Source organism: Diabrotica virgifera, chromosome 1, assembly GCF_917563875.1.
Source record: "Diabrotica virgifera virgifera chromosome 1, PGI_DIABVI_V3a".
In the NCBI taxonomy this organism is placed as follows: domain Eukaryota; kingdom Metazoa; phylum Arthropoda; class Insecta; order Coleoptera; family Chrysomelidae; genus Diabrotica; species Diabrotica virgifera.
The window spans coordinates 307,680,980-307,705,119 of record NC_065443.1 but is presented as its reverse complement, the minus strand read 5'-3'; the positions used below and the strand labels follow the sequence as shown (position 1 = coordinate 307,705,119).

General features: G+C 32.0%; 1 protein-coding gene across 2 annotated transcripts in view; it reads left to right on the top strand.

Moving 5' to 3' along the window:
• Positions 1 to 24,140, top strand: part of LOC126886036 ((11Z)-hexadec-11-enoyl-CoA conjugase-like) — a 522,212-nt gene that overhangs the window by 52,978 nt on the left and 445,094 nt on the right. The window lies entirely within an intron of this gene.

Here is a 24,140-nt window from a genome sequence, read left to right as displayed (position 1 = left end):
GCAGAGTTATAGCTAATGAAAAATAGGTTCATATTCGTCAAATTCCAAATGGAATACTTTAACGTGAAATAACCAAAAATGAAGCACATTTCGGGGAAAACTCATTACAACTTGTTTAAAGTGTTTTAAAAAAGGCTTAATTTTTGTTTTATAAAAAAAATTTCTAGCATCAAAATTAAACAAGTTACACTCAAAATAAAGTTAGTCCCTTTTGGTTTTGGTAAAAAAATCGAGAAAATCACCCCCTAATTAGTATCTTAAATGAACTTAATTGTAACGACTTCACAAGTTTCTTGACTCGTGTATATATTGTTTATATGATCTGTAAGTTTCATCGGTTCAAAGTCCTTATTATTGAAAGGGCTGTAGTTAAAAGGGGTTGAACAAGTCACTGATCACGAATGTATGCAAATTTAGAAACACCAAATCTTGATCAATTTTTGTCTAACAGAAAAACAAAAAAATACATGATATTCAGAAAAGCAAATCTGACTTTTTTGTTTTTCGAGATTTTTGGTATCTCTAACAATTTTTAAGTTATTTTGAAAAAAAGCATATTTTTCAAAATTTAAATTTTTAAAAATTTTACTTTGAAACCAAATTTTTTCAAAAATAAGCACTTTGAATCGATGAAACTTACAGATCATATAAACACAATATAAGTAAAATAATTTGTGGAGCGGCAACGATTAATTTCATTTAAGTTGCTACTTAGGGGGTGGTCTTCCCGATTTTTTTTTGCAAAAACAAAAGGGACCAACTTTATTTTGAGCGTAACTTGCTTAAATTTAATGCTAGAAACTTTTTGTAAAAACTCAAATAAAGCTTTTTTTAAACACTTTAAAAAAGTTATAATGGGTTTTCCCCAAAAAGTGCTTAATTTTTTGGATATTTCACGTCGAAATATTCTATTTGAAATTTGGTGAATATGAATCTATTTTTCGTTGGCTATAACTCTGGTTCTACGAGATCCAGAGACCTAACGCGTACACCAATTTTTTTACTTTTTTATATGCTATATTTTTGCTAAGAACATTTTTTTCGACAAAATACTTACTTTTTGAGTTATTTGCGAAAAACCGTCTAAAAATTTGGTTATTTTGTTGAAAAATGAACATATTCACTCGCAAATAACTCGAAAAGTGTTGACTTGGCGAAAAAGCCCTATAGAACAAAAGTTACTTACAATTAGTCAGTTTACCAATTTCCGGACTTGTTTTGGACATATATTTTTTCACCCCCGAGAGGGGGTGAAAGTCACCCCCAGGGCAAAAGCACACATCGGCATAATATCACTTTTTTTCTTTGACATGTAAGCTATGCGTATGCCAAATTTCATGTCAATCCAAGCGGTTCTTTAAAATTTAGAGCAAAAACCGTGAAAGAATGGACTAATGAAACATTTTTTTTATTAAATTTCATACATAGACAACTATTTATAGCATGGGTTGCCTATCAAAATCTTGTCATAGCTATCCTTAAGGGGGGCCGAAGGGGTTGAAATCAATATTCCAAACACATTTTTTTTAAAGTATGTTAGAATTATTTTATTTTTAAATTAAATAGGCATATTCAGTACAATTCATAGACTACTCAAGAAAAAAATTCAAGGAAAGTTACTAAAAAATAAACCAACAGTGGCAAATTTTTAAAAGACACCTCAAAATATAATGAATTTTGCGGTGGACATCATAACTCATCATTGAATCATGGTAAACAAAAAATTCAAAAAGATTTTATTAGCTTATGAATTTCTCGAGGTAACGTTGTCGAGTTTTTTCAGTTTTATCTAATTTTGACCTTTTGATACCACTCAGAAGTCAAAACAACGATTTTTTTTTGTAAAAAGGGTGAAAATTACCATATTTATTGTTGTTAAACAAAAAATAAACATACAACAAAAAATATCTCTACATCTTCACCTCAAGGAATGTCTAAAGAAAATATATACAAAATCCAATATCCAGGTGGGTCGGTCAAGTAGTTTTTTTAGCTACAATGTCTACAGCCTTTGAAAAAAAAGTTTTGAGGAAAACGAGTTTAAAGTATTGTCAACTTTTATTTTCAATTTCTTTTTTGTCTTTCAAATCGTAAAATGATGCTCACCGTAATATCTTTTTGAATCGCGGAGTAATTTACAAAAGAAAATAAAACAGCTGTTGACCGTTGTTCACTACGTTCAAGCGTGCTGGCACGAACCTGCTGCAAATCGAATCGAAGCTAGGGATATTCAACACTATCTCCCTACCTCCCTACCTTCGATTCGTTTTATAGCAACTTCGTGCCAACGTGCTTGAGCGTAGTGAGAAACGGTCAGCAGCTGTTCTTATTTTCTTTTGTAAATTACTCCGCTATTTAAAAACATATTTCGGTGTGCATCACTTTACCATTTGACAGACAAAAAGAAATTGAAAATAAAAGTTGACAATACTTTAAACACGTTTTTCTCAAAACTGCTTTTTTCAGGCTGTAGACATTGTAACTCAAAAACTGCTTGACCAACTCACCTGGAATTTTGTATATATATTCTTTAGACGTTCCTTGGGGTAACGCTGTCAAGATATTTTTGTTTTATGCTTATTTTTTGTTTAACAATAATAAATATGTTGATTTTCACCCGTTTTTGCAAAAGAAAATTCGTTGTTTTGACTTATGGTTGGTATCAAAAAGTCAAATTTAGATAAAACTAAAAAAACTTGTCAGCGTTACCTCCAGTAACTCATAAGCTACATAATAAAATCTTTTTGAATTTTTTGTTTACAATGATTCAAAGATGAGTTCTGATGTCCACCGCAAAATTCATTATATTTTGAGGTGTCCTTTAAAAATTTGCCACCGTTGGCTTATTTTTCAGTATTTTTCCTTGAATTTTTTCTTGAGTAATCTATGAATTATACTGAATATGCCTCTTTAGTTTAAAAATAAAATAATTTTACCATACTTTCAAAAAAATTGTGTTTGGAATATTGATTTCAACCCCTTCGGGCCCCCCTTAAGGATAGCTATGACACGATTTTGATAGGCAACCCATGCTAGAAATGTTTGTCTATGTATGAAATTTAATAAAAAATGTTTCATCCGGCAAGCAGATTGGTACATTTTGACCTCCTATTCGGATCTCGTATGCTTTTTCTCATGAGCATCTTTCAGTGCGTCACAGTTTTTCGATTTCATTCTAACGCATTAAATTGTATGTGACAGAAAAAAACGCACGTCGGTGATTACATTTCATCGGTGGCATTTATAACATTTATTCTAGCTGTCAATAGTTGGCGCTATAATCGAAATAAAAATTATTTACGAATTATATAATATATCTACGAATATAATCTATACAATTTATAAGACTATACAAATCAAAGAGAATACCATTTTGTAAATGCAATAAACACAATTGATTTGTTTTTATGCCAAATTGCAAATAAAATGTGACAACTGTCAGATTTAACTAACATGTCATGTCACTAAAATGTATATTATCACGGACTTACCTTTTTTTCTATCATTTGTGACGCACTGAAAAATGCTCATGAAAAGAAGCTTACTATAATACACAAATGGGATTTAAAGAAGGTCTGGAAACATCTGATGTACTGTTCGCAGAAATGCCTAGATATGAATAAGGAAGGATATGCAACTTTCTTTCATTTTGAGAAGGCATTTGACAGAGTGCAGCATATTCGTATTAAAAAAATTTTGTTAAATAAAAACATAGACAATAGAGACATTAGAATTATAGAGTAAGCTCTATTGGAATCAAACAGCGAAAGTTAAAGTTGAAAATTAACTGCTTGCTTTATAAATTTCAATTCAAACTCTATTTTAATTTTCTCTCTGCTGCATATTATATCAAAGTATGTTATTCTCATTCGAGTACAAATTAATTAAGTAAAAACGAACTGCGATAATTGCCAGTACATTGCAATACAAAGTGCATGTTCTCCTCCCACAGTTAACCCCTCTCTAATTTTCACCTTCAAAGTCCCTCAACGCGCCTTCATTTTTAGAGCACATAAAGAAGTTGCACTTTCATTAGAAATGGCGTAGCGAGCTCCCAGTGGAGAGTTAACTCCACTAGGATCAGTTTACTTGGCATGTTAAAGAATTCATACTAATTGTCGCCTCCGGATAACGCACGCGACGCATTACGAGTAATGGAAAACTTTACGACAAAATTATTGCCAAGTTCCGTGTCAACATCGTAACATAACAGCTTAACTTGAAGTTGATATCTTTATGTGTTATTTATAGGCCTGGATCCCGCATACCAAAAGAAGTGTATTAATAATAATCTGAAAATTTGTTAATAGCTTGACGGTGTCTAGTCGGACAAACATTGATTTATGGGAACACTGAAATAAGGGAAGTTTTAATTGTGGAACAGGTTACATGTTTGGAACGTCAGACTACGAAAATGTCCCATGTATTTTGTCACACAGAACTTCCGGTTGATTTGTTACCCTTTCATTCAACTCTCATGCCAAAATCACTGATATTGGTAGAGATTCACGTTTCAGAATTTGGCTAGGTAGAGATATTTCTGGACTTGTTCTATCTCACTGCCATTTATAGTTATTGGTCTGGAATCGTCTATGTGTTGTGAAAACAACAGTTAAAGTAATTCGCATTTTTGTAAATCTCTCTTGTAAATCTGTTGGGACAATCTGTATTGTGTTTAAAAGATTTAATTCTCTGAAAACTTGAGTGTTAGCGTTGTGTGTTTTATAAAATAGACATATGGTTGCATTTTTATTGTCTTCGGGGTAGGCAGGTCGCTTTGCCAAAGAAGAGTAACATGTGTGTGGCCCTTTTCAGGCAGAATAGTGTAAACTAAGATAATAATGCAATGATTTGAATAGAATTTCAACAGTCCCTTCTCAGCGTTCAAGGCGACTAGTTCATGTTTTGCTCTCTTGTTCTCCCGCTCATAATAATTACTCCTCTCGCTAATTGTCTCGCGGAAATTTGTATAATAGACTCTTTTCTCTCTCTTTCGCTACTAAGACAATTTATCGTTAAGACGCTTATTTGTTAAACTCGTTATTGTTAATAAATGTTTTTGTCGCTTATCACTTTTATTTTTCGTGGGTACAACCCCTTCATATCGTGTTAATTAGTAACTATAAAACCAGACCAAATTAAATTCTTAGAGCCAGTTCTCCTACAAGTTCACTAGTTTGTTTATATCGAAGGACGGGACATACGGGTGTGGTCCTAAAATATTCACCTATGTCCAATTAGGCAAAAGGTAATAATTAAACCCTTTTTGCCACGGTGGGGTGAGGTTCAATAAAAACTCACATCACTGTGTTTGTAATTGTTTTTGTTTTTTTTTATTAATTTCTAGGCCGACGTATTGGGAGCTGCCTGCTAGTTCCTTCACAATAATTTGAAGTTCCTCAAATGTGCTTACTATAATCACGATGTCGTCGGCGAATCTGAGATGGTTTAAATTGTTGCCATTAACGTTAGTGCCATATGTTTGACCAATTTGCAGTTTTGAAGACATCTTATAGGGTTGAAAAAAGGTCTCCTTGTCTGACTCCTCTCTTAATGGAGATGGAATTTGTATTTTGGGCGTACAGTATGAATTAGCAATGTTTCAAATATTTTATGTCGCGAAATTGCAACAGCTTTTGTCTAGTGCTCCACACCGTGTTTTCCGACAGTTTCCAATTATAAATTTAATCAATAATTAGCTTTAACACGTTCAACAAAAATACTTTGTCGCCATTATGTTTGTTTGAATCACTATCTACTAAATACCAACATTAAAGGCAGTTTTAATACACAATTAATTGGTTTTACGTATAATTCTCCGATACATATTATTTCTTCTTCTTTCATTCATATTTCTCAGATCTTTTGCCCTGTACCTTACCTGCCACTATGATTTGGAGTTATTCATGTCCTTCACATCTCAATACATGAACCCATCCAGGGCGTACAATCTTCTTCTTCGCCTTAGAGTTCTATCGTCCATGTTTGGACATAGATCTCTCCCAAATCCTTCCATCGATCTGTATCTTGAGCAACCTACTTCCAATTTGGTATCCATATGTCATGATAAGAAGGATGCACTGGTTGAACACTTTGCTCCTCAAGTATTGGGGTATTTTGCAGTTCTTAAGTTTATTGAATAAAAGGAAATTTAGAAAGAGATTCTCTTTTTTCTAAAGAGGGATTTCTTTTTTTTTCTATTTCTTATAAAAATTAGAGGGAAAACAATAAAAAGAAAAATGGAAACAAGATATTTAGGGATTATAATAGACGAACAAAAATTATTTACAAAACACATGAATTGTGTCTGTGAAAAGGCAACAAAGATCATGCATAGCATTGCTAGTCTAGCACAGAAGGAATATAGAATTTCGTTCCGACAGATGAGAATATACCTAAGTACAATACTTGCATCAATTGTAGGGTACGGTTCAAGTGTATGGGCACATAGATTAATAAATAAAAAAAAATGCAGAAAAATTAAATATAGCTCAGAGAGGATTTCTTGTAAGAATGACGGGAGCATTTGGAACAACTGCAACACAGGCACTCACAGTTTTAACTGGAGTAATGCCAATGCATTTAGAAACACAAAAAAGAGCATGTAATTATTGGCTAAAAAAAGAAAAATATGAAAAAATAATACAAATAATAGGATTAGATATAAGAATTAAAAGAGAATTAAAAGAAATAGTAAATAGAAAAAGACAAAATGAATGGGAAAATTCAACAAAATCTAGACGTTTATACAATTTTATACCAATATTAGAAAACATTCCAAATTATTTTAATCCAAAACAAGGTTTAATACACTTTTTAACAGGACATGGACCGTACCCAACATATTTGGAAAGATTTAACTTAAAAGATGATGCATATTGTGAATGTGGAGAACTAGGTACACCAGAACATATAGTGTTACATTGTGAAAATACTATAGAAAATGAAGAACATAGAGAAATGAGAAGAAGATTAGAAAGAGTTGAAATAAGAGATATATTACAAAATGAAGAATATTTTGAAATATTAAACAATCTCACACAAGTAATATCTAAAAAACAACAAGAAATCTATAATAATAGAAGAAGACAACCAATAATCCAACCCTGATGCAGTTGAGTAAGATAAAGTTAAAATAAATAAAATAAAATATAAATTCAAAAATAGATATTTACAATTATAATAATAATAATAATTCAATACATAATTCATAAAATTAAAAAAAAAAAAAAAACTACCAACTCTCTTCTGAAAATAGAGGGACTGTCTTTATAACTTAGAAGGGAGTTGATAGTACCAAAAATATTTTAAATTGTTTATTTAAATTTGTTTGTTAAACGTAATTAATAGATTATGGCAAATTGTTAATTGTAAAAATAGATTTAATAGTTGAGTAAAACATGTAGAAATATAAAAAAAAATATCTGTAATCCCACCAGGAAAAAACGACCTGGATTAGTCACTAGAGGCCAGGTCATATGTATAAATAATAAATAAATAAAAAAAATAAATAAATAAAGAAAGTTCTTAAGTGTCCAACTAATTTTTTCAAGTGTCAACCATGGTAGTATTGCTCTTGTAGTGATTTCCGCACTTTGGTTCCCTTTGCCAAGTTTCAGAATTTGGCAAGATAGAGATATTTCTGGACTTGTTCTATCTCACTGCCATTTATAGTTATTGGTCTGGGATCGTCTGTGTTTGTTATTGTTTTCGTTTTTTTCTTATTAATTTCTAGGCCGACGTATTGGGAGCTGCCTGAGAGTTCCTCCTCAATAATTTGAAGTTCCTCAAATGTGCTTACTATAATCACGATGTCGTCGACGAATCTGAGATGGTTTAAATTGTTGCCATTAACGTTAGTGCCATATGTTGACCAATTTGCAGTTTTGAAGACATCTTATAGGGTTGAGAAAAGGTCTCCTTGTCTGACTCCTCTCTTAATGGAGATGGAATTTGGATTTTGGGCGTACAGTCCAAATTAGCAATATTTCAAATATTTTATGTTGATAAATGGCAACAGCTTTTGTGTAGGGCTCCACACCGTGTTTTCCGACAGTTTCCAATTATAAATTTAATCATTAATTAGCTTTAACACATTCAACAAAAATAGTTTGTCACCATTATGTTTGTTTGAATCACTATCTACTAAATACCAACGCTAATGGCAGTTTTAATACACAATTAATTGGTTTTCCGTATAATTCTCCGATGCATATTATTTCGAGTGCTGTGCGTTAATCAGCGGAGGTTTTGACAGTATAATTAGTTTTGTATTTAAAAATGCAGTTTGGATAATTATACTAAACATTTGGGTATTTATTGATATGTTTCATGATTATCTATCGATATAGTCAGGGACATTTCACTAGTAACTGTAAGTGACTTTTTATCCCTGTCATTCTAAATATTCTACTCAATAGAAAACTTTTAGAAGTTGCTGAGTCCAGAAATGCTACGCGATCAGAAATGATACAAAAGCTATAACTTGAATTTTTATCTGAAAATTAATCTACATCATACAAAAAGCCATATAAGTACTTCATAACATAGTATGGCTACGAATTTACTGATTTATATTTTTGGACACATATATTTATTAAAATAGAAACACTTACTTTTATATTCTTTTATTTACAAACACTCTAATTAATAATAAACACTTAATACCTATATAATTCATTAAAAACATACAACGTCTATATTATATATACATACATATTTATGAATTATTTAGAAGCAACCTACCTTGCTTGTTGCAATTATTTCCTGCTTGTTTGACGTCCTAGGCCTTGGCTCGGTCTAATAAATACCAGGCTCCATTTAGTGCCCTCAAAGCAGAGGGACAGATAGGATCCTTATCTAAACAAGCAAGGTAGGTTGCTTTTAAATAATTGAGAGTGCACCAGTCTGTGAATGACTGCATGGCTCTATAGCGGCCTCGGATATAGGGAAAGAATATTATATGCCTTCGTCTGTTCGGCAAAGCTTGACTGACGAGCCACAAATGGCGAAAGTGCTCTCAAGATGGCGGTATAGACGAAGGTGTGAATATTCCTTTTCGTATATTATTTTACGTATATATTTATCTATATGTCAAAATGTAAATTCAAAAATTATAATGAATGAAATTATAATGATTAAATTATAACTGGACTCTCCATTTAAAATTGTCCGCTATTTATACAATATACAGTTAACCAAGTAATTTCTTGATCGAATCGAATAAATTAAATATGGGTAAACAGGTTTTTTGCCTCGCCATTGAAAATTCTCAAACACTTGCTCTCGGCTGTTTCGGAATCATCCAGAATGACAGGACCCACTTGCGTGACGGTGGGAGCATCACAGTATACTGCAAAGAAAAATTGCAAATAGTCGAAAATATATGTTTCTTGATGGTGAAGTTGGAGATAGTCGTACTGAAAAACTACCTATCAAACGTGGTGTGCGACAGGGTTGTGTTTTGTCACCCAGTCTCTTTAATCTGTACTCTGAAGAAATATTTAGGTGGGCTTTGTACCACAGACAAGAGGGAGTAAGACTTTGCGAAGAAGTAATCAACAAAATCAGATATGCTGACGACACATTTTCTTGCAGAAAATTTAGAAGATCTCCAGACATTAGTAAATCTAGTCAGTGAAGCAAGTTATCGGAGATGCCTAAAAATCAATATTTCAAAGACAAAGCTGTGGCAGTTGGAAAGATAAATGTAGATCAAGGCGTGCTTTCTCTTGATGAAGAGGAGATAGAACGAGTTAACCATTTTAAATACCTTGGCAGTTGATTAAATGTACATTGCGATTGTGACGAAGAGATAATAACCAGGATTGAAATATCACGTAAGGCTTTTATGAACTGGAAACCAGTTTTATGTAACCGAAACCTGTCGATGAAGATTCGCAAGAAGGTCCTAAAATGTTACGTGTGGTCTATATTATTGTATGGTTGTGAGACATGGACGTTAAAAACCACAATGCTAAGTAAATTAGAAGCATTCGAATTGTGGTGCTATTGACGAATCCTAAAGATATCGTGGGTTTCGCACATTTCCAATGAAAATGTTCTCCAAATGATGAATTCAGAACGTCTGCTCATCATAAAGAGGAAAAATAGAATACTTCGGCCATATAATTAGAGGGCCTAAATACCATCTACTTCGCCTTATAATACAAGGAAAAGTCGAGGGAAAAAGATGGATTGGTCGAAAGAAACTTTCATGGTTGCGTAATATTAGACAATGGTGTGGTTCCACGGTAGAAGAATTGTTTCGCGCAGCAGAAGAGATTTAGCGGCGTACCTAAAACAGCACAGAATGAAAGAATCAATTAGTAGTTACATTTTGATCCTTTTCGGTAGAAGTAGACGAAACTACTGATAGAGGTAACATGCCATTTACAATAATTATCAATTGTTCTTCGATACGCGTTACGTCTAATATTTATGAGAGGATTTTAGGTCTTCAGACGTAAGTAGAAGCCATAAAACAGAATATATTTTTGGTGTTTTAAAGGACAGATTAAAATTTTTTGATATCAAGAATAAATTGGTAAGGCAAACTTATGACGGCGCTGCCTTGATGTCTGGTGAATTGTATGGTTTCCAGGCAAAAGTTAAAACTATTACACCCACGCTTTATTTACTCACTGTTATAAGTCATTTACCTCTTTGATGATTCAAAATTTAAAAGTTACGCCAAATAATTTTCAACATACCTACTAGACAAGTTCATTAAAAATTATCCATCATTCTTTAATCAAATTAAATAAGAAAATGAAATTTAATATGCTAATTCAAATATTTTCGGAAGGTGGGATAAGTTACAGAGTATGTATAATTTTATATACTGCAATTCATTAGGTACAACAAACTGTTCCCGAAATTTATAAATTATTGTTCTCAAATGTGGGCAAATTCTGCCTCAAATGAACGGGATTTCTCTTGTCACGAAAGAGTAAAAACGTATTGTAGAAACACCATGAAACAAGAGAGAATGTCAAGCTTGTCTCAAACGTCAATAGAAAAAAACTTTTAAAACCTCTCCAAAACGATAATAAATTTTACAATGACCTTATAACCCATTTTGCTACTTCGAAACAACATAGACTAAAGTTAATTTATAAACAGGTTTAGGTCCTAAATTTATAGAAAAAAACAAAAAAAAAACAAAAAAAAATAAAAAAATAAATATAAACAACAACCAAAAATCTGCTATGAAATTGAAGCCTTTTAATTAGATGACATCTATCTGAGGAGACAAATCCTTGCCGACACTGTCCCTAAAGCCACGAGCCGCCACTGGAAATATTATTCTTGTATGTTACGAAGCATTCTGCATTCCAACCTAAAACAGAATTTTCTCTTTTTTCTTTTATCGTATTTATATTTATTTAGAATGGTCCAATTGTATTGTCCTATATGAGGGTGTTTTCATCCTTGGCATGTACTAGTAAATTCCGATGATGGGTGCTCGTGGTCGTTTAAGAGAATGGTCTGTATAAACAGATATAAAAACGGTGATTTCCATTTCTAATGACGGGGAATTCAGAATCGGTCGTTAATCGCAGCTGGTCACATTTTAGAAATGGTCGCTTACAGAGATTTTACTATGTTATTTTACATTTTTTTATCATGTACCTAAGTTGTTCCAGAGACTGTATATATCTATTTTATATCTAGAATCCTAAAATACTAAATATTGAAAGCCTTCCTATCTTTGTCAGTAACAATAAATTCTATTGGATTCGTAACTTACAGGACAAGGAAATTCATTGAAGAAAGCTTAGCTTCAATTGTAATGTAAATGTTTATCGACACTTATTATAATATTTTGTAAGCATCTCTCTCAAAACCTAAAGGTAAAACAAAGTACATAAATACGTAGTTGAATGGGTTGCATAAGTGAGTTAAGGCTATGGGTACATAATTCGCAAATATTTTACGTGTATCCCTACTTTTTCTGTCTTTACACGGCAAATTACGTGTAGTAAAATTCACACTGGTGTGGATATGTAAACATTACTAGAATGTCATTCTACTTGAAAATGTCGATAATTAATTTAAAGAGATGGCTTTTGAATGTTCTTGGATAACTGTTATTTTTATAATTGCAAATTATTAATTCAGTTAATAAATGTGATAATTTTTTCACTAACTATGTTTTCAGTGATTGTAATAATTTATTTGTACAACAAAAACTAATAATCAATCGAGAAAAGAGGAAAAGTGTTAAAGTGATTTTTTAATAATATGTTGTTATTTTGGAACGCTTACAATTTTGAACATCTCTAACAACAAAATACTTGGATCACAGGATATATCTGATGTATTCTCTGCTTGGATCTTTCACAAATAATACACAATAAATAACTTTTTATTAAGTTCACGTCTTAAATCAATTATTTATCAAATACACTATATATCAATAATATTTAATCAATTTCTCAAAATATTCCCGATGCAATGTCAAATATTTAAAATTGTCACTGATTGTCAGTGTCTGACTGACAATATATGCTGACAATATTATATTCGGTTGAGTGCGTTGTAAGACAAAGACAGATTTGGAAAATATTACCACGGCATTGTGTTCATTTTTTTCAAATCCTGAAAAAACCAATAAATATTTTTGAAAAATTTAAACGCAGAATGAAAGACTAAATTATTACCGAGGGCCGAAAGTCCCTTAGAATAAATAAAAAGTTTATTTTGAATGAGATATTTGAATTTAAAAATCACACTAAATTTTCTCTTAGTTTTTTCACCCCTGTAACTTATTAAAATAAACATTGTAGAAGTTCTCAGGGACTTTCGGCCCTCGCTAATAACGTAATCTTTCATTCTGCGTTTAAATTTTTCCAAAATACTTATTAGTTTTCTCAGGATTTGAAAAAAATGAATCCCCATTTGAATAGCATTGCAGCCGAAAATACGTTCCGATCCTCTTAATAATGATTGAATAATTTGCACAGAATCATCAGATCCCGGTATCAGCACACTAAATGCTACAAATTACAAAAACCAGAATTAGAACGTTGTCTGGCAATTATCAAAGACAATATGATCAAGCCAATATTAAAAAATATAAAATTACATATATACACATACATGCGTATATAGAAGTATACACTCATATTACTGTCATAAATAAATAAAGGCAGAAAGGAAGAAGAAGAAAATCTAACTATCTAATTGTATAATAATTTGTATGCATAAATTTTGTAAATTTGTATTACGATAAAATAGTTCTTTTTTAAAATATTTATTTTTTTCATTCAACATGTAAAATAGGTACCGATTGTAATTACCCAGTATTTTATTAAGTTTCTCTTTTAACAGTGGTAAAATAATTCTATGATTTTTGACAAATGTTTATAATCTTATCAGTGCGGCTAAATTTGATAGAAAGTGCGTCTAAGAACATTCGCGGGTGAAAGCGAGTATACGAAAGACGTTTTTGTTATCGGAGTTACAAGAGATATTTGGAAGAAGTCGGGATTTTCGATTTCCTGGAAAATGTTAAAAGTACTGACGACTAGAAATTTGGAGACGTTGAAATATGAAGAAAGAGGGATATTTGTTTTGACCAATAGAACTGAAGGTATGTCATTGATGGAAGGGGATGTTGAGCCAAGCAGTTTTTGGCAAAGAGAAAAAAGGCAGTGTATTCCCGATAGCTGAAAGGAGCAGTTTGTGTTGTTAAAAAATAAAAAGTGTCGGTCTTCTTTAATCAAAGCCTTATAGGCACCCGTAAACAAAAAGAACTAAGTAAATTTTTAAAGTTAAAATTAAATTCAGTGACAAGTGCTAGCAGTTGTACAAAGGTATTAAGATCTATATTTTTCTCTATCAATATTCTCCGTTTCGAGGATTTTGGTTTTCTTTGGCTTCATCGACGTCTACATACAGACCGGAGTGTAATTTGACATAAACTTTTACATAAACAATTTCGTAATTTTCAACGAAAACTTTTCGTTTATAAATTTGCAAAAGTCTGTGTGTTATCCTGCAATACTTAGAGCAGATGTATCGATGGAGTCCTATGTAGTTTTGTCTTCTGAATCCAAATCTGAAAACGGCATTTCGATATCTCTAACCGTCTTCGAGATAATCGACCTCAAAATCTAAAATGTGACGTCACAATCCGGTTATTTCCTACCACAAACTAAACGTCAGCTGAAATCTTTGATTAGGATACTTTTTTAATCTGAATTTGTTAAGCAAAGCAAATGTTAATTTGTTTGTTAAGCAAATGTAAATTTTAAATTATTTAGCTATTAATAAAATATAAATGACATTTTATAGTGAATTTAATTATTATATAAAATAATATGTGTAATAAATGTATAAAAATACAATTTGAGTATATTTTGAAAGCAATAATGTATTAATAACTTTCAAAAGGTTTGTACGAGTAAGTATACGGCCTCCCCTTTAATGATAAATAGACTGGATACCGGATACTGGATACTCAAATTATGGATACCAACATCATTTTCATTTATAAATCTTGTATTTTTAATTTGACGAAGAAAAGTTATTCTTCATAAAAAGCTCTTCTTGGTCTAAGATTTATGATGCAACTATCACGAATCAAATTTTATTAATTTTATACGAGGTATATAAAAAATATGAATTTCGAGTAAAGTATATACACTGCGCGTCATACAAAACGGGCCCCCAAAAAATGGGTCATGTTTGATGTCAAGTGTCTCCTAAACCTGTCGTCCGATTTAAGTAATTTTTTCAATATCTTATAGCTTTATTCTTTAACAATATCGCTGTAATATTGTTGCTAAACACGTAAATTTTGATTGTATACCGGGTGTACGAATCAAACTGTGTTTTTTCCTCAAAGTTTGCAACACACTGTGGCATTTTCTAGCATTTATAAAATACTAAAATTAAAATAAAACTATAGCCTCAGGTTCTCTTAACATTCCGTTTATTGATACATTCGCTTATATTGGATAATACAAAAGTTAGATACTTTAACAACAATCCATGTTCTTCATCAGTACAGGGTGTTTCTAAATAAGTACGACAAACTTTAAGGGGTAATTCTGCATGAAAAAATAATGACCATTTGGTTTATATACATATGTCCGCCAGTGTTTCGCCTCTGAGATACAGGATGTTGAATTTTGTCTTACAAACTGACTATTTATTTATTGCATTAAAACCGGTTGAGATATGCAAATGAAATTTGGTGGATTTTAAGAAATAGTTATTGCGCATTTTTTGACATGCAATTAAGAATTTTATATTCACGTATGCACGCCAATGGTGGATATAAAATTTTTAATTGTATGTCAAAAAATGTGCAATAACTACGTCATGAAACCCACCAAATTTTATTTGCATATCTCAACCAATTTTTAAGCAATAAATAAATCGTCAGTTTATAAGAAAAAAATCAACATCCCGTATCTCGGCAACGAAGCATTTGCGGGCATACGATTGTAGAGCAAACTGCCATTATTTTTTATTGCAGAATTACCCCTTAAAGTTTGTCGCACTGGTTCTCGCATTTCGAAACACCCTGTACTGATAAAGACCATGTCTAATTATTAAAGTACCTAATAACTTTTGTACTATCCAACATAAGCGAATGAATCATGAAACAGAATGTTAAGAAAACCTGAGGCTATTGTAGGGCTTTAATTTCAGTGTTTTATAAATACTAGAATATTTCACAGGGTGTTGCAAACTTTAAGGAAAAAACACAGTTTGATTGGTACACCCGGTAGGTATACAATGAAAATTTACCTGTTTAGCAACAACATCATCAGTGGCGGCTCGTCAGAGGAGGCAAGGGAGGCTCAGCCTCCCCATAAATTTTTTACACACTCTACACTGTTTTGTTTATCATGAATCGCGAAAATAACAAGCACTCTCACTATTATACAACGTGTAAATTCCATATTATCACTAATTATCCATACGTACGGAGCATTAGCATTAGAATGCATGATCGCGTCTCAGTTTTATTACATATTATTGTAGGCAGGACCCTGGGTTATCCCGAGATGCATGAACGGAGCACGGAGCCGAGAAGACCAGCAGTCTCCGTTGCTAATGCTCCGTGCAGCGCAGCAGGCCTTTAAGGAGACCCGGTCTCCTAACAGTGGCATCTACGGTGCCATCACACGCTGCCCGGAGATATACCAAGGGAGGCAGAATAGCTTCTCGGCTCCGTTGCGTGGTTGCGTGCGTCTCAGGACAACGAATTTTAGGGTCCTGACTAAAAATAATGAAAAATCTAAAAGTGCGAATTTTGTTATGAAATTTGGTATGTGGGGTTATAATAATATTTGGAACAACTTGCTCAAATAACTTTTTCCGATATCTCTAACTCAAAGCAAAATATCGGTAATTTATGGTGTTTTTGAATTCGCAGTAGGCCGCGTTTAGAATTAAAAAATTCAGTTGAGTATCGTAAAAAATTTGAAGCTTCATTATGTATGGACTGCAAAACTTCAAATCTGTATTTATTTTGATATGCGAGGTATCTATTTACAAATAGATGGAATTGTTAGCAAATAAACGACACAAACTTTGGTATTAAACTTTTACAATTAGACTAACTATTTTTAAAATGATATGATATCATGAAATTATGAATTAGGATGATATTATGAAATGTAAATAAAAAATGCTCAAAAAATGGGGCCTTAAATTACATTTTTTGGCGCATTTTTTTGCTAGTGCAAATTTGTCTAGATATTTTACAGTTAGGTATAGCCTCCCCTATTGTAAAAATCACGAGCCGCCACTGAACATCATTACTATATACAGCGATATTGTTAAAGAATAAAGCTATAAGATATTGAAAAAATTACTTAAAGCGGACCACAGGTTTACGAGATACGAGACATGAAAAATGACCCATTTTTTGGGGTGCCCGTTTTCTATGACGCGCAGTGTAGTTCACAACATTTAAATTAGAATGATATATTTGCACATTAAAACATAATTTTTATGTCTAAACAACTTTTCGTAATAGCAATTTTCCATATTATGAATTTAAATACGTATATAAACAAAGTTTTCGTTATGATAATGCTCGCATTTTCGGCTTGTTTTAAATTAATTTTTGTTTACCAGCTATAATTCATTATTGTACCTATACTGGGTAACTTTCTATTTTAAATTAATTTGCGGTATTTTTCATATTCCTTAACATTTATTTACATAATCGTTTCAGATTGTTTGTTTTACAATTTATTCTATTATTAAAATTTGTGTTTAATTCTTTGGTATAAACAATTTTTTTTAATATACGGTTATATTTTACTTTTGACCTTTATTTTTCCATGAGCTTCCTCTGAGTATTGGCTTTGAATTTCTGTGATTGGATGACGTAAAACCCTGAGATAATTTATTAATTTGAGCTTGCCCAATAAAAGTTTGGTTACATTAATAATTAAAAATAAATATAAGTATAATTTTTAAATGATTATATAAAGAAAATAAGTAGAATCAAAACAATACACATACATACGTATCTATTTGTAGTGGTATCTGATTATGGCATGAATAAGTAATGTACTTAAATGCCGATACAAGTAATGCTCTCTAAAGTCTGCATTACCATACCTACTTGCTCAATTTTTGCTAATAGAGAACTGATGGAAAATATGGACTATGCTGTATAGATTAGATTGCCCAAAGATTTGCTAATCTATGCAGCATAGTCCATCATTTCCATCAGTTCCCTATTAGCAAAAATTGATCAAGAATGTATGATAGTGCAGACTTTAGATATCATTCCTTATATCGGCATGTAAGTACACTAGACACGTGTGTACTTCAATAAATGATTGTGAGTACGTTTCTCTTTTATTTTCATTAAATACGTAATTTTTATTTTTTATTTATCTTTTTTTTTTCTCGTTTATTACTGAATAGTCTATGTAAACGTTTCTTAAATAAAACCTCATATTTGTCAAGCAGAATGGAACCGCTGAGACCTCCATAATTTTATTTTGTGTGACAAACGGGCATGCTTATTGTTATGTTTTCCATATTCGGCATGTCCTGGCTAAGAGCCAGTCTCGGAACTACACAGAAAGGAGGGAGTAATGCTCCGATGTAGTGGAGCTGACAGATTTATTTTTATGGTTATGTTTATGAAAGTTTATTTGAATCGTATATTGTCGAAACTAGCGAGTTTGACTAGGTAAACGGTAAATTATGTTCTACTTGTTTTCAAAAGTTTTTGCTATAGCGTTTTTTTGGTGGATTAAAATTATTCATTGATTTTTACTAGTTTCTTAAAAATTAACGTAAATAAGCAATTAGATAAAAAGGAAAGATTAGAATAAAAATAATAACAAAAAGTAGTAGGTATGTAAAATCAATTGGTTATAAATGCAGTATTCTTCTTCAGTCCAGGTTTTAGGTATTTTTTTTTATAATTTTTGATCCATTTTGTTTAGGTACATGTTTTTTTCAACATTTATATTTTGTCAGTTCTGCATGAAAGTTAAATGTAGTGTTCACCTGTGCAACTTCTAAAGGCGAAGCTAAATGTATTCTCACATCCCACCAAAAAGGGGATAAGGCAAAGTCCAATATATGGAGAAAAAACTAAAGATTATAGTGAACAAAAGAAATATGTTTGTGAACCAAAATTCTACTTTAAATAGACAAGAGATTTATTTATTTTGTTACGTTTTTTCCATTTTGTTCTGTATTATTTTAGTTTTTGTGCTGTACATGTAAAATATATGTTATAATTGCCATATACTTATGGCAAGTATAACATATATTTTGCCACTGCTGGATGGGAGTTAAATGTAGTTTTCACCTATGCTACTTCTAAAGGAGAGGCTAAATGTATTCTCACATCCCATCAATAAGGGGGACAAGACAAAGTTCAATATATGGAGAAAAAACCAAAGAAACTGAACAAAAGAAATAGGTTTGTGAACCAAAACTCTACTTTAAATAGACAAGAGATAAAAAAAACTCGAAACGTTGGGTAGAAATTGATTTCGAGTAGACAAGCCCTGTCGAGATCACATTTCGACATCGTAATTGGTCTTGACGCTTGCGCATTGGCAATATTATTGTTGTTTTGACGTTTATTTGTTAAACTAATTAGATATTTTAGTCTGTGTTGTTATTTATTTAGATAATTGTTTTTATTTAATTTTATATACCAATAATTATACAGCATCAAGTTTAATAGAAATCATTAAATATTTTAAGAATTGCTACTCTAATTCATTTACTGGTAAAATGTGTAGATTTGAACATACAGTAAAACATCCGTTAACCGAAATAATTGGGAGGGGGGGAGACAGTTTCGGATAACAAGAACTTCGGTTAAAAATAACATTGTTACTTGTATTCTTCTTGTATCAAATTACATAGTACATATTGGAGAGATATAGCTGCAAAACATCATTGTCAAAGGAAAATACAACAAAAAATAGAAGATTTCCAAGGCCATGGGTACATAATTCGCAAATATTTTACGGTTATCCCTACTATTTCTGTCTTTACTCGACAATTTACGTGTGGTAAAATTCACACTGGTATGGATATGTAAACATTACTAGAATGTCATTCTACTTGACAATGTCATAATTAACTTAGAGATTGCTTTTGAATGTTCTTGGATAACTGTTATTTGTATATGTAATTGCAAATTATTAATTTAGTTAATAAATGTGATTATTTTATTCATAGGAGATTCTGACCAATAGAAAGCTACAGAAATCTAAATTAGACTGATAATTTTTGATAATTTCCCGTCGTCAAGTATATTACGTCAGATGCCCTTCGTTGCTATGAAAAAATACATTCAGTGACATTAATGGCAATTAATGTTTTAAAAATTATAAAAGTGATGACTTTCAACCGTAAAATATTTATAACAACTGTGTGTTTACTTGTACTAATTTGTACTTACATAACTTGGTTTTGAACAGTCTTATTCATGAAATAATCGCAACAAATTGCACTTGATCCCTAAAATTAATATATAATTTTTTCTCTCGTGACACTTTGACATAATTTCACGAGCCGAAGGCTCGTGAAATTAAAACTGTCAAAGTGTCACTCGGGAAAAATTCAATAATTTTAGAGCTCTTGTGCAATTACTACTGATATTTTTTTCACTAACTATGTATTCAGTGATTGTAATAATTTATATGTATGTACAACAAAAACTAATACTCAATCGAGAAAAGAGAAAAAGTGTTAAAAGTGATTTTTTAATAATATATTGTTACTATGGAACGCTTACAATTTTGAACATCTTTAACAACAAAATACTTGGATCACAGAATATATCTTTGATGTATTCTCTACTCTACTCTCTATTCTCTATTTTCTTCTCTACTCTACTCTGCTCTAAATAATACAAAATAAATAACTTTTTATAAAGTTGACGTCTTAAATTAATTATTTATCCAATACACTATATATCAATATTATTTAGTCAACAACTCAAAATATTCCCAATGCCATGTCAAATATTTAAAATTGTCACTGATTGTCACTGTCTGACTGACAATATGCTGACAATATTCTATTCGACTGAGTGCGTTGTATGACAAAGATAGATTTGGAAAATATTACCACGGACATTGTGTTCATTTTTTTCGAATCCTGACAAAACCAATTAATATTTTTGAAAAATTTAAACGCAGTATGAAAGACTAAATTATTACCGAGGGCCGAAAGTTCCTTAAAGTAAATAAAAGGTTTAGTTTGAATGAGATATTTGAAATTAAAAATCACACTAAATTTTCTCTTAGTTTTTCACCCCTGTAACTTATTAAAATAAACATTATAGAAGTTCTCAGGGACTTTCGGCCATCGCTAATAACGTAATCTTTCATTCTGCGTTTAAATTTTTTAAAAATACTTATTAGTTTTCTCAGGATTCGAAAAAAATGAATCCCCATTTGAATAGCATTGCAGCCGAAAATACGTACCCATCCTCTTAAAAAAAAAACACTCGTAAACATGTTCATTTTCCTTAATGTTATTGCTTTGTTTTAACTTTTTATTGACGAAATTATTGAAACTCTCAGCCATTTCGGTTAAACGATGTTTCGGTTAAAATGGTTTCAGTTAACGGAGGTTTAAATGTATCTAGTGTGTTTCAATAATATTTTATGTTCAGAGATAAAGTCTACTATGCAATTTAAATGCTCAGAAGTTGTTTGTTTCTTTGGTGTTCGTGTTCCCAATCGGTATTCCACTTGCCATTTTTTTTATTCTTGTGGTGTTGAATTTGCCAAACTTAACCAAAACCATCCAAAACAAACCAAAATTTCTTTTTTTTTTTGGTAAATTCTTCGCACACAACACTTATTTCACTTTGCAGTGCGGTGATGCCACCTCCTCCTGAGGGCGTCAAATAGAAGTTGGCGTTTTCGTTTTTGACTAATTATGATGTGAGTTACAGAATTCCAATCAAAACACGAAAACGTGAATTACGATTCGACTTGTTCATTTCTAGTCGATTTGTTAAAAGTTACAGAATAGCGCTGATTACAAAACCAAAACCATCTGAAAAGTACGTAAAAAGACATAGTAAATTGATATATTTATTACGTGGCATGGTTGCTAGATAAAATAGGAAATTCGGCTAGATATTCTTGTACAAAATACTCATCCAATCGCTTTCAACCCCAACTATTAACCTTATTTTTTCTCTCTTTTTCGCAATTTTCGTCATACTTAAATAAATGTTTCTGACTATATACCTATTTCATCGGTGTTTCAGTTCCAACAGAGTTAAAACAATCATTAACTAAGAACAGGTGGCAGCATTCATGCCATTTTTTCTACGAACTTTTTCAAACTTCTTGTAATCTATTAGTATCCGGCTTGAAAATAAAAATGGAGAAGTTTCGGAAAGGAGAAAGGCCCACTTAATGTTCGTGTCGGCAGAGTACCGCGGAAATTACAACAGTTAAAAAAGAGTAATGGCCCGTTCATGATTTTTTCGCAGCCGGACGTAACTCACCGAAGGAGACAGACCTGAAATTGCTCCTAAGGAATTTATAGGCCTGTATATAAAAGTATCTTAGCAGAAGAAAAACGAATTTTTGAGTTAAATATATTTTTGTAATATCTACTATAGTATAAAATGCTTACGACCAAATTTAGGGAAACCACTACTCATTTCAATAAAGGATGAAACAGGACGGGAAGAGAGGAGAAAAGATAAGATATCAGAAGAAGTAGAAAGGTTTTATAAAGAACTATACACCTCAAAGAAAGACGCAAACTTCAACACTCAGGAATATATCAAGAAAACAATCACGAATGTAAACTCAGAAACACTACCAAAAATAGAAAATTATGAAATAGAAGCACCACTATCACAATTAAAGAACAACAAAGCACCAGGACCAGATGGAATCCTTGCTGAAATGTTGAAAGAAGGGAAAGAAGAAATCTTACAAACATTAAGAAATCTGTTTAATCAGTGTCTACATAAAGGAGAAATACCCGACGAATGGAACGAAAGTCTTACAATCCTGCTATTTAAGAAAGGCGACAGAAAGGACATAAAAAATTACAGACCCATCTCACTGCTGTCGCAAACGTATAAACTATTCATGAGGATTATCAACAACAGACTAACACACAAATTGGACTTGTATCAACCCGTAGAGCAGGCAGGATTCCGAAAGGGATATAGCACCACTGACCATCTTCTAACAATTAGGACACTAATAGAAAAAGCTAACGAATACCATATAGATCTGCACTTAGCGTTCGTTGACTACGAAAAAGCATTTGACAGCGTGGAAATGTGGGCAATAGAAAAAGCTATAAACAACTGTCGAATAGATTCCAGATACAGAATGCTAATACATAATATATATATATAAGAAAGCAACAATGACAGTACAATTGGAAGAAACCACAAAACCCATACCAATTAACAGAGGAGTGCGACAGGGAGATGTTATTTCTCCTAAACTATTTACATTAGCACTGGAAGATGTTTTCAAAACAATGGAATGGACAAACATGGGAATAAACATAAATGGAAAGAAACTAAACCACCTAAGATATGCAGACGATGTAGTAGTCATAGCATCAAGTTTTGAAGAACTACAAACCATGCTAACCGAACTAGCAAATGAATCCGAACAAATAGGTCTAAAAATGAATTTTGCCAAAACAAAAACAATGACAAACACACAAGACAATAGAAACGACACCACAATAGAAGCGGTTAATGATTATATATATTTGGGACAGATTATAAAAATAAATAAGGAAAACCAAACAGCGGAGGTAAAAAGAAGGGTCAGATTAGCCTGGGCAGGATTTGGAAAATTAAAATGGGCCTGAAGAATAAAAAAATACAACAATACTTAAAAACAAGAGTGTTTGACCAGTGCATACTCCCAATTCTCACATACGCATGCCAAACATGGACCTTGACCAAGGCAAACATGGATAAAATAATAAAGACACAAAGAGCCATGGAGAGAGCAATGTTACGAGTAAAATTTACAGAAAAAAAGCAAAACAACTGGGTCAGAAATAGAACAAAAGTCAAAGACGCAGGTCAACATATAACCAGGCTAAAATGGAGCTTCGCAGGTCATAACGCTAGACAAACGGACAATAGGTGGAATAGCACGATACAACAATGGAGACCATGGACAGGAAAGAGAGCAAGAGGACGACCCCAGATGAGATGGGGAGACGACATTAAAAAGATAGGAGGAACGCACTGGAAACAGAAAGCACTAAACAGAAGCGAATGGAGGAAACTGGGGGAAGCCTATGTTCAGAATTGGACGAATTAAAGGGCAAAAGAAGAAGATAGTAGAAGACCAGGCAGGGTTCACCAAAAAATGGCCAAAAACAGATCCGTTCATCTTTTGTAGATCTTAAGAAGGCTATGACTCGAAATGTAGAGAAATACAAATATCTTGGTCGCTGGTTCAACAATAAACTTGATTATAAACAAAAAGTACGAGCGAGATTAGAAGTAACCCGACAACTCGTTATCAAAATGAAAAGCTTATTTTGTAACAGTAGCATTAATAACAGGCTTAGATGTTGTTTTCTGCATTGCTATGTATGGTCAATACTATTGTATGGAACGGAGGCTTGGATGTTCGACATACCGCTGATGATCAAGTTAAAAG